The sequence below is a fragment of the Delphinapterus leucas genome, chromosome 13, assembly GCF_059928025.1.
Source record: "Delphinapterus leucas isolate spDelLeu-1000000601 "Yukka" chromosome 13, BTC_Dleu_Yukka2, whole genome shotgun sequence".
Taxonomy (NCBI): domain Eukaryota; kingdom Metazoa; phylum Chordata; class Mammalia; order Artiodactyla; family Monodontidae; genus Delphinapterus; species Delphinapterus leucas.
In genome coordinates, this window is record NC_143141.1 from 85,233,016 (window position 1) to 85,244,798 (window position 11,783).

Consider the following 11,783-nt stretch of genomic DNA (forward strand, 5'->3'; position numbering starts at 1 on the left):
GGGAGGCAAGGCTGGAGAGGGCAGAGGGTGGGATGGCGGCTGCTGAAGCCGAGAAGGCTCATCTGGAATCGAGCTGTTGATCCATGCAAGGTGATGAAGGACTGGACCCAGAAGGGGGTTGTGAGACCCGGAAAGAAAGCAGAATCCGAGCAAGAGTGAAGCAGACTGGGGATGTCCTGGAACAATTCCAGAGGAAGAATGTGGGTGACAGGAGTGTCTTAATGCCGTCACCACATGGGCTTGAAGGGAGGGGGCCATACGGGGTATATTTCAGGAGCTGGAGCAGGTGGGCAATGGACAGGTCTGGGGCTGGGCCCACTGTCTATCAGTCCAAGAGTATCTCTGGGGCCCCGGGCAAGGAGGCCCTGCCCAGGAGCTGCCTCAAAGCCAGTTCTCCTTCTATGTGACCCTAATTCCCTGTCCCTCACCTCTTCCATGTGGCTTCACTAGAGGTCTTGGCGAGGGGCTTGACACTCAAGATGGACACTGAAACTCCCTGAGTGCTCTGGGGTTGAACAAACTGGAAAGAAACAGCCTTTTGTGTTCAGGATGTGACTGATCTGGGAGAGGAGCCTGTGCTCACAGATGGAAACACCTGTCCTCTGCATGGCCAGAGGCACATCTGCTAATCATGCTCATCTTTCTTTGTAAATGGCAGAATTCAGGATTTTTGCTTGGAATAGGGAGTAGCGGGGGGGGGGGGTCATGTTGTCAATCACACTGAAGCGGGATAAAGCCTGGCCCTCTCTGCCCCAGCGTGTGTGAACTTACCCTCCGTTGCCCAAGTTCAAAACCCAACACCCTCCACTAACAACCATATTTCCATTGCAGACTTTGGAGAAGAGTTGAACACTGAGTCAGGGTTGGCAGGAACCCTCGCTGGAAGGGCCACTAGATCCGCATGCACTTTCTCGAGCTTTTATTCATACCATTTGCCATTTGAAACACTTTGTAAACTGTAAAGCACTCATAAGTATCAATGAATGCAATTTACTCATTCATTCAGCAAATATTTGCGGGGCATCTAATGTGTACCAGATGCTGGGCTAAGTGCTGGCCCTGCAGACGTGAATAAGACAGGCAGTGTCCTCAGGGCCACAGAGAGCTGTGGAGGGTGGGTGAGAGAATGTAAAGACATTGTCACAAGCAGGGTCTGTCAAAGCAAACCAGGAGTGCTAACGGGAGCCCTGAGGCCCCAGGCCCCTGCGGGTGTCAGGTGGGGATGGAGAGTTTTAAGGCGGGGAGGGTTCAGGGAAGGAGATTCGTGAACTAAGTGTTGAAAAAGTGGTCCAAGTTGGACCACGGGGCAGGACACAGTCCAGGAAGAAGGAACAAACAGGAGCAAAAGCCCTGAGGCAGGAGAAAGCCTGCTGTAGGAGAAAGAGCTCTCCCGCTTTGTCAGCACATGCAGAACAGGAAGAAGGAAAAGGGTTAGCTTGTTTGCTGGTGAGGATGGCAAAGGCTGTGATGGGGCACAGAACGAGTCTGAGCTTTTAAAAATAGGTGATGGAAAGATACTCAATTGTTTTCAACAGGGAGAGGTTTTGTTTGTTTGTTTGACTCGATTGCTTTAGTAGCACTGTTTTTGTTATTTCAGAAAAGATACTCGGTCCACACCAGAGGGTTCTCATTCTGGAGAGGTATGAGAATGAACTGTGGAATTGTTTTAAATGCACTCGGCTGGGTACCACTGGAGCTGTGGTGGGTCTGACCCCAGTGTGTGGAGCTAAGTGATTTCTGATCTGCACAAGGAGTCCCCTGGAGGGGCACCAAATATGGGTGAGAGGGACAGGAGGCCGGCAGTGAGCAGTGAGGCCGCTTCCCTGATGGTTCAAGTGCACACGACAGATGAATGGGTACCATGGGCTCTGGAGCATTGCGGTTGTGTATTTATCTGTTACCTAGGACTCAATTCCCTCGTCTCCCACCCAGTGGAGCACCCACTGGATGGCACGCAGTGGATACCAGGTGAGGCCGCCGTGGACCCGCTCCGAGGGCCTGTGGTCTAATGCAGCATCTTCACCCTGCCGCATATGAGCATCATCTGGGGAGCTTTTTAAAAAATGTAATTTTGTGAGCCCCACCCTAGATCATTTAAATGAGAATCTCTCCTGGGAAGGATGTAGTCCTAACTGAAGCGCAAGGTAGGAGATGAGAATGTGCCAAAGGTTACTAGGAAAAGGAGGTGACGTGTCCTGAGCGTGCAGAGGAGAGGCCTCGGGAGGGTGGGCTGGAGGAGGTGCATGTGAGGGGTGTGGATAGAGACTGTGGCAACCAACACCTTTCCCGGGGACAGAAACGAGCCCTTTCATTCCAGAAAGACACTGCACAGGACTGCAACATCGTCCTGGCTCTGCCTCCCCCGCTGTGCTATCGTTCCAGGCAGTGGTCTAACCTCTTTGTTCTCAGTTTCGGCACAGGTAAACTACCACAGACTGGCTGCTTGAACAATGGAAATTCATCACCCCATGGTTCTAGAGGCGGAAAGTCCAAGATCAAGGTGTCAGCAGGGTTGGTTCCTTCTGAGGCCCTGAGGGAGAATCTGTTCCATGCTCCCTCCTGGCTTCTGGTGGTTTGCTCTGGCCTCTTTGGCATCATTGGCTTAAGAAGCATCACCCCAGTCTCCTCCTTCATCTTTACATGGAGTTCTCCTTGTGTCCATGACTGTGTCCAAATTTCCCCTCTTTATAAGGACTCCACTTATACTGGATTAGGGCCCACTTTAGTGACCTCATTTAATTTGATTACCTCTGTAAAGGCCCTCCAAATAAGGTCACATTCTGGGTTTAGGCCTTCAACATATGACTGGGGCTGTGGGGGGGGGGGTAGATATAATTTGACCTATAACAGCTTGGAAGAGAAATTTTATATTTATTATTATTATTATTTCTACCCCTTTTTGAACATTCGGTGCCAGACTCTGTGTAACATTATCTTATTAATCCTCCCCAAGCACTGTGCAATAGATGGTAAGGACCTTATTTTAGAAATGAAGAGGCTGAGCTGCAATGAAGTTTAATAGCTGGCCTGGGGTCGCAGGAAGCAAATGGCCTGGGTCACCAACAGGGAGCGAATGGTGGAGCCTTTCCGAGCCCAGACCTGGCTGCATGTTATCCATTACGTTTCCATTAAGGACAGGGCAAGCCTGACCGACCTCATAAAGCCCTTTCAGGTTTCTGAGACCTGTCTTTTTCAGTTGGGAAGAGGAAAGGCCTGTTTGGCTTTGCCGTTCTCGAGAAAATGCAAGTCTGCAGGGCTCACGGGAAAGGTATGCGTGTATTGAATTTGTAACAGGATACTGGAGTCCTGGCTGTCTTTCTTTATTCATAGGGTTTCAGAGCTGGAGGTACAGTACAGGGAGGAGGACAGGCGGTTGTGTAATTCTCTCAGGAAGAAAGCCAAAACGAAAAAGAAGAATGCAAGCAGCGTCGGCACACAGGCAATTTTACAGAAAAGAGATGAATGTTCCACTGTGTCCTGAAATGGTCATGGAGCACCGCGCTGGAGGAACTGCTGCCTTTTGCAGTTTTGCCAGAGGCATGATCTAGACTTCGTAAACGATCACCCGCTCTGCTCAGCTCAGTTCAGCTGTGTTCGAGGAATAGGAACTGAGCAGCTGTTGAGGCTGCATGCTTACATCCAGAGACAGTTCATGCTCTGCAGGAGTTTGGAGTCTGCAGGTAGCTGCAGACCCACAAAGAGATCACCTTGGAATTATGTGCAGAAGAAAGCTGGGGGGCGGCCTGAGCCAGCCTGGGGCAGGGTGTGTGTGTGTGTGTGTGTGTGTGTGTGTGTGTGTGTGTGTGTGTGTAAAATCAAGGAGGGCTTCCTGGAGGAGGCAATGGATGCATCTTAGAAAAGAGCACATACGGAGTAATGGGGTAAAGTGAGGAAGGCAACAGCACAAGCAAAAGCACAGAGGCACAGGACAGCACACATGGGGACCAGCAGGCAGGGGTGTTTTAATTCAGGATAAATGTGCCTCTTTCGGGGAGATGACTGCTGCCAAGCTTCTCTTCAAGGGTTAAGACAGCACATCTGAGCCTCTTCCATTTGAATCTCACGGGGCCTGGAATCGAGTACACCTCCAACATTACAATTCTGTTTTGGCACAACTGGCTTAGAGATGCCAAATATATACTCAGCGGAATCTGAATCTGAAAAATCAAAGCCCTTTAAGGAAAGGATTAATTATTAAGAGCATATCTATTCAAGCTTAGCACTTAGGAACCAGACACAGATTGGGTCTGAATAGAGCAGTGAAGAGATTCTGGATGTAATATTTAGATTCTTGTGCCATGACATCTTGCAAAGTGTTAGCTGACCCAGGTAATAAAAAGAGAAGTTCATATACCCCCTGCTAGCTATTAAAATTCTTCCACTACCTTCTCCTGAGATCACCCAAAGATTAGCCAAATATTAGGGAACATATCCTGCGGCTGCAAAGTTTTATGTACTGTGTCTTCCTGCTGGTAAAATGACGCTTAGTTTGTAAAAGTAACAAGGGGCAGAAATGCAGGAAAAGGATCTGTTGTTAGTGTAAATATACTCCCCTCTACTGTATTATGCTAACGGAGGTATCAGATAAAACCACCACATCACAGAGATACATTTTTCCTTGGAACAGAAGACTGTTTTCTTTGTAATGTTAATCCTAATGTTAATCCTTTCTGACTGTAAACATTTTGACTTCTATTCAAAGGGAAGTTTTACTATTACATTATCAATATGCAGTGGAATTCATCCTTAAGGCAGGTACTTCAAAATCTGAATCCGGTCTTGCACTGTTTTTAAGGTAGCACATTTGGGATTGCATGGCTGGCTGTCGTTTGAAAGTATGCCTGGGTGTCATTCAAGAGAAACAGAAGTTACTTTCAGTACTTAAAACAGGAGGAATTTAATCCAGGGAATTAGCTACAATGGAGAAGGAAGATTGGAGAAGCTGAATAAATAACAAATAGAACAAAGCAACCCAGAGATTCGCACAAGAAGGAAAGCCGGTACCATCCCAAACTGGATAGCAGGGGGATGAGGCCATGCTGCCCAAGGCCAGAGGCCAGGTCTCCAGCAGGGCTGGAAAGGCTGCAGTGAAGAAAGAAAGGGTAAACACCCCAGCTCTTCCCTTCCTCTAGCATTCCCATTTCTCATCCAAGACACTCTTTGGCCAACTGGGGCCCAAAGCCAGCTGAGAAAGGAGCCTGGAACTGCAGCTTCGGTCTTAGCACAATGCAGGCTCTAGCAGAGGCAAGGCCAGGGATCTGCACAGCTTGTCAGCTTTTCACCACCTTTACTTATTGGCAAGAGAGAAGGGGCAACGACGTATGAGCCCCTCTTTGATTAAGACAGGTGAAAGGAAAAAGGGGAGGAGAGAGGAAAATGTTTCAAGTAGAGAAACAGAGAAGCAAGCTGGAATCAGAACCCTGATCTTCCTTTCCATCTTTTCCTCTATCCTCTGGAGTCTGCCTGGTGTGTTTTCCCATTTCTAATTTTTATTTTCTTCTGACTTTTCATATCTTTCTCCATACCTTTAAAAAATTACCCCCAAGACCTAATGGGTTCCTCCCCGAGGAGTATATTTGCTGGGGGCATCCAGGGAAATTTCTGCAGGAAGAGCACATGCTTCAGGCACAGAAGCATAGATGCCCTTCTTCCCTCTAGTCATTTGTCTTTTGGCACACGTGGCCCCTCCCTTCTCATCTGCTACCAGCCTGTATCTCCTGAGAGCAAGGACTCCTCCATGTCTTATAGTCTGCTGTATACAGTAGGTGCCCAATAATTAGAGCTAGGATTTGAAACTTGGCTCTGCCATGAACTAAACGTGTGACATTGGGGAAGGTCTACATTTCTCTGAATTCTATTTTCTCACCTGAAAAATAGAATGAGGGGTTCTTAATATCTACTCTTCATAGTTTTATATGGATGACTTACAATCTACAAGCATTTTCCTGGAACACTGTAGCTTTGGTTATTAATCATTTTTAGTGCATCATTCTTGCCTGGGTCACTGCAATAACCTCCTAATGGTCTCCCCACATCTACTCTTATCTCCCATGGTTTATTCTTAACACAGCAGCCGGGGTGATCCTTTTGAAATGTATTCTGCACATCACACCTCATTTTCAAGCCCTCCCATTGGCTCCAGTACCCTCTTCCCTTGATGTTTACATGGCTCACCTCTTATCCCCTTCAAGTTGTGCTCAATGTCACCTTGTTACTGAGGCCTCTTCTGACTCTTCTATTTAAAATTGCGCCTCACCTTCTGTACCTTGTCAGCATCCTGGCATTTCTGGTCCTCCTTCATCTTTTCAACTTTTCCTTTTGCCCGTAGCACTCAGCATCTTTCCACGTACTCGCTCATTCTCTCGTGGTTAGGTCTGATTCCCTTACATACATTTCAGCTGGGAGAGACCAGGCTTCTGGTTCTGCCCTTACCACACGGGTGGCAGAGCCAATCCCCCCGCCCCACTGCCAGGATTTCAGTGACCTCATTATTTCCATGAGCAGGGGTCCAGATGAGCTGTAACTTGTTCTCAGAATTTAAATTCCATCCTGTTAGCCCGTGTACATGTTTTCAGCAGCCATTCTCTGCGAGTGGAGCGCACCCGTGTTTCCCCTCACTTATCTGTCCCCATGTCAGGCTGGAGGCAGCAGATTAATTACATGAGAGGCTAACTCACAAATGAGTGAAAGCAAAATGAAGAGGCTTCCAAAGAGCGTCTCTGGAGGGACAGGGTCTCAGAGGGCATCTGGCCTCTCATCCCTTCGCTCAGGGCTCTTGCCTTTCTGCAGTTCCTATGGTGGCTGCTTCATGATGGTGTGCGGGGAGGGGTACAGGACGCTGAGAGGACCAGGGTCCAAATTAACTTTGCATCTCTCTACAGAATAATGTCTGAGCTCCTCAGCCTTAGGTGCAAGTCCGTGCATCCATTTATCTGTCCACTCGATGACCTGTTTATTCCTTTCTCCAGCCTATTGTCCTTGAGGTACTAGATGCCTTTATAAGTTCCTCTCAAATCATTAGGGTTTTTAAAATTATTATTTCATTTTTTCCCTCCCTGAGCCCTTGCTCATGCTATTTGCTTAGCCCTCGATGTCTTTGCCTATCAGAATCTTTCTCACCCTTTTAAGTGCCTCTGGCAGAGACTGGCAGCACCGACTAATAACAAGGGGGCCCCCCTCCATTCCCCAGCTGCCCTTGCACTTGGCGAGTTGTGTGACTGATTCTGGCCAAAGGACAGTGGATGAGAATGACATGCGACCGTTGCAGACAGAGGTGTCTTCTCGACATGCTCTGCTCTCCCTCTGCCAGCCAGCTGAGGCCAGAAGATGGCAGAGTCTCAAGATGGACACAGCCCAGCCCCCAGAGAGGGCCCCTGGAGGACAGCCACTCCAAGAAGGGCTGCTGAAAAGGGTTGCATGACTCCATGGTGAGTGAGAAATAACTTTGACCGTGGAAGCCACTGTCAATTTTGTGATTATTTGTAAGCAGGTCAGTCATTCAACAAATACATATTGATCGTGATCAATATGATGATGAACTACATACAATAATGAAGAGAACATACCTAGAACTCGCTCACAGGGAGCTTGTAGCTACGTGTGGGGAACAGACTTTACTCACATATCACTGGATGTATCCAAAGCATAGGAAGTTCTGGGAGGAGTTGGGCAGAGGAAAATGAGAGCCTAGCGTGCATACAATGGACATGGGGACACCAGTGAGATGGAATCCAGCTTGAAGATCTGGAAAGAGTCCCCAAGTCAGTAAAATCTTAGCTAAGATCTGAAGGACGAGGGCACTGGAGGGAGGGCTTTCAGGAGAAGGGTGTTCAAGGTGTCCAGGCTGAGCTGGAGGAAGGCCAGTGGGTTATCTGAACACACAGTTAGTTTAACCCATGGTAGGGATTAATACATGTTTTTTAAATGAATGACCCATCATCAACTGATAATAGGAAAAGATTGAAGGAAGTAGAAGCAAGAAGAGGAAGGAATATTGGGGCATGAAAGGTACCTCTCCAGAAAGAAAAACACCTGCATCTATAAAGAAAGAGGCATATGAGGTGTTGCCCTATTAAGAAATCTCCCTCAACCTCAAACCTGTTGCAATTAGAGGGAGGAATGTGAAGGGCTTTCTCAATCTGTCCTTTGTAATGTGAAGCTTTGTAAGGGGTTTATTCTGTATTGTGTTTAGAAGATTCCTCTAAGCCTGGCTTTCTCTCCACAGGCACCGGGAAGCCATACAGGATCCATCAGACAGAGGAGAGGAAATTCTGCTTTTCATTCTACAGGATGGAAAACAAAACCTGATTAGTGGATCTTTATGGCAAATGTGAACAGAGTGTTTGGGAGAAGATGGAGAAATCCATTTCTAGTCTCCTGCACGAACACAATAGAGTAACCCTGTGTGCTCTTCACCGGTTGATGAACAGAAAATTTATATCTTATAATCTAAACCGTCAGAGTTTCCTTTATGTAATGACAATAGACTATACACAGCTACCTTTGTGGAACCTAAAAACATCATTGCTCAGGGCCAGATGTAATGCGCAATAAATAATTTAGCAACAAAGCTCTCCTCATTCTATTTACGGTAAGTTAGAATTCATCTCCGTGGCCCATGTGAAACAGCACTTAGTGGATGGCAAAATCCAAATATATCTCCAGTGTAACCTGATGCGCACTGAAAGGGCTCCAAGAATTCCAAAGATACTGCAGAGCTTGGAATTCCTTCTGCCCTCCAAATCAACATATGTCCTTTTTTCCCTCCTGGTTGCTTTTGCTCCAAATAACTCAATGCCTGATGTGCAGGTCTATTTGTTTCAACCTTGGAATGCATTTTTCACCTCCTAAAATGCTTTGCATAGAAACTGTGGCACCTCAGTCCCTGGGTGCATGTTCATATTTTTGTGTCTAAAGAGTTTTTCGCTGTAATATGCACAGCAATCATGTGATGGCCAGGGAGATTCTTTGACGGACGTGGAAACCAAGGCTCAGAGAGCCTGGGGCTTCCCCAAAGTGGTCAAGGGGTGCTTTCTTTCATTCAAAATATTTTAACGAGCACCTTTTACTGGCAAGGTGTCATAGTTACAACGGACACTGGGTTCCAGTGTTGAAAAAGACAGAGGTGGTCCCTAACCTCATCCAAATTATATTCTAGTGGAGAAGACAGACATTTACTATTTATGCAAATGATGCCTGCTTTGGGGCTGTGGCAGTGCCCCTGGAGATGCTTGGGATGGCAGCGAGCATGGGTACCTGCTCTGTCCTGGAGGCCTGGGAACGCTTCTCTGAGGAAGCAGCATGAGCCGTTAGATTTAACTGTTTCATAGAGAGAAGGGGAGAACGTTCCCAATAGAGGGACAGACAGGCGGAAAGACCCCGAGGCGGAACTTGTTTTAACACAGGAAGAAGATCTTCAACACGTGGCAGAGGTCTTTGAATTCACACCTTTGAAGCCAACTAACCAGGCTCCCTTGCTGTTAAAATGAAGAGACCTTGTAACATTTGTCCTGGCTGCCATCTGAGAAGACCACCTCTACCTCCCAGAAGAAGATTTTAACCTCAGCTTAGCATGGAGGCTGCTCTGGGACACGAGGGACAAGTGAAAACAACTCATGGCCAGAATGTATGAATTAATGGTCAATGAGAACAACGTTTGTTTCCTGGAATGAGATGGAGGCAATCATGTAAGAATTACAATATAATAGTGTCCTAACCTTGAATGGGATGAAAACATTACTGTTGTAATGCTACCCAGTGAGTAACAGTAGCTTATGTTTTTGCGGGCCTCTCACTGTTGTGGCCTCTCCCGTTGTGGAGCACAGGCTCCGGACGCGCAGGCTCAGCGGCCATGGCTCACGGGCCCAGTCGCTCCGCGGCATGTGGGATCTTCCCGGATCGGGGCACGAACCCGTGTCCCCTGCCTCGGCAGGCGGACTCTCAACTGCTGCGCCACCAGGGAAGCCCAGCAGCTCATGTTTTGGTAGCGCTTTCATATACAATGATTGTCAGCCTCTCAACAACTGTGTGAATGTGTACGATCCTATCCTCCTCGTCTTACAGCTGAGGTTACTGGAGTTTAGAAGATGAAGTTACTTGCTTATGTGACTCAGTTACTAAGAGGCAGAACTTGAACCCAAGCCCTTTGCCCTGCCTGTTGTATTTCCTCTGCTCTACCATGACCCCTGGATTCTCCACACTGCAGCTCTGTAACCTCGAGTGAATTCCTTAACCTCTCTGCACCTCAGTGTTCAGATTTGTTAAAGGGGGAAAATAATAATACTGACTCACAGGGTTAATGCGACGATTAAGTGAGCTAATATATGTCGTATGCTTGAGACAGAGCCTAGCGCATAGTAAAAGCTGTACAAGTGTTAGCTATGTTATTGATTCTCTTCGTTATTATTGCTAGTTTAATGCTTTAATTTTATATTAATAGCATTTGACCATTCCATCAGTTTATTCTGAAACTAATAATGAGTAGATAAGATCATCAAGAAGGATATTCTTTTTTGATAAATGGAATCTATTAAAATCAGCTTAATGGACCTTGACCTTCAAAGGAGTCATCAGACTCAGGCTAAAGTGATCACTCCCTTTTCTAACAAACCTGTCAGTCACAGCACAAGTAGTGAATGACTGACATTCGTTCATTCATTTTCAATATAACATGCACTGAGCACCTACGGTATGTCAGACACTGTTCTAAGGCAAAGTAAGCAAAATCCCTGCCTCTGAAAGGCTTACAGCCTAGTAAAAAAAAAGAAACAAAACAAAGACTCAATACATACTATGTTCCAAGATGATAGGGTTTTAGAGAAAAGCACAGCAGGAAAGGGAATGGTGGGGGCAGGGTGAGGGGGGTTTAAATTCAGTGGTCAGTGGCCACCTCACTAAGAAGGTGACATTTGTGCCAGGACCTGTAGGGGGTAAGGGAGCCACCCCCGGGGCTCCCTAGGTTAATAGCATCCTATGGGCAGACTGTTTCCTATGTGTCCTCTAGTTGCTTCATATTGATTTTTTTGTGAGGAAAGAACCTTACCTTTGCAATTGATTAATTCAGTAATCATTTTCATTCATTTATTAAGCATTTTATGATTATTTGCTTTGTTCGAAGCCCTGTCCCGGGTGCCATGGCTCCAGATGAACAATGCCTCATCCTGGCAATTACTGTGTAATTCACAGTGTAACCGGGGAGGCTGAAAGTCCATCCACAATAACCATGCTGTGTGATAAGGGCTGCAGCTCAGGGAGCTATGGGAGCACAGGGAGGTATTCCTCAACACCAAAGGTGAGAGAGAGGGGGTCAGGGTCTCAGGGCAGGTGACAGTCAAACGATCTTTCGTAAAGGAAGGGGACTTTATTAGGAAGACCAAAGAGGGCGTTCTAGGCAGAGGACTGTGCCCAGTCAGTGACAAGCACAGTGGTGTCCTCTGGTGGCTGGAACAAAGGACGGGAGGAGGGTGTGGTAGGAGAAAGTCTGGCAGGTTTGTGAGCACAGGAGGCTCACACACTGGGATAAGGGACGTGACCTTTTTTTCTGGACCTGGTAGGGGTCAAGGAAGGATTTGGAGCAAGGGTGGGGCATTATCATATCGGTCTGTTAGAATGGCTGTGTGTGGGAACGATTGGCTTTCTAACGGTACCCGATCATAGCTCTGGAGATGGACTAGCCAGAAACATGACGGATTATGAAGCCTTCCAGGCAGATGGACTTAAGAGCTGGTGCTGGATTCTAGACGTTGTAAGAAGGGCGATTCGACAGAACTTGATGATGACGTGGC

General features: G+C 47.1%; 1 long non-coding RNA gene across 1 annotated transcript in view; it reads left to right on the forward strand.

Annotated features, from left to right (window-relative positions):
- LOC111164476 (uncharacterized) overlaps positions 1 to 10,820 on the forward strand; it is a 36,966-nt gene extending 26,146 nt beyond the window's left edge. The window contains exons 4-5 of the long non-coding RNA XR_002642088.2: positions 7,190 to 7,427; positions 8,225 to 10,820. This is a non-coding gene — a long non-coding RNA (uncharacterized LOC111164476). The remainder of the gene's footprint in view (positions 1 to 7,189; positions 7,428 to 8,224) is intronic.
- Positions 10,821 to 11,783: the final 963 nt, after the last annotated feature.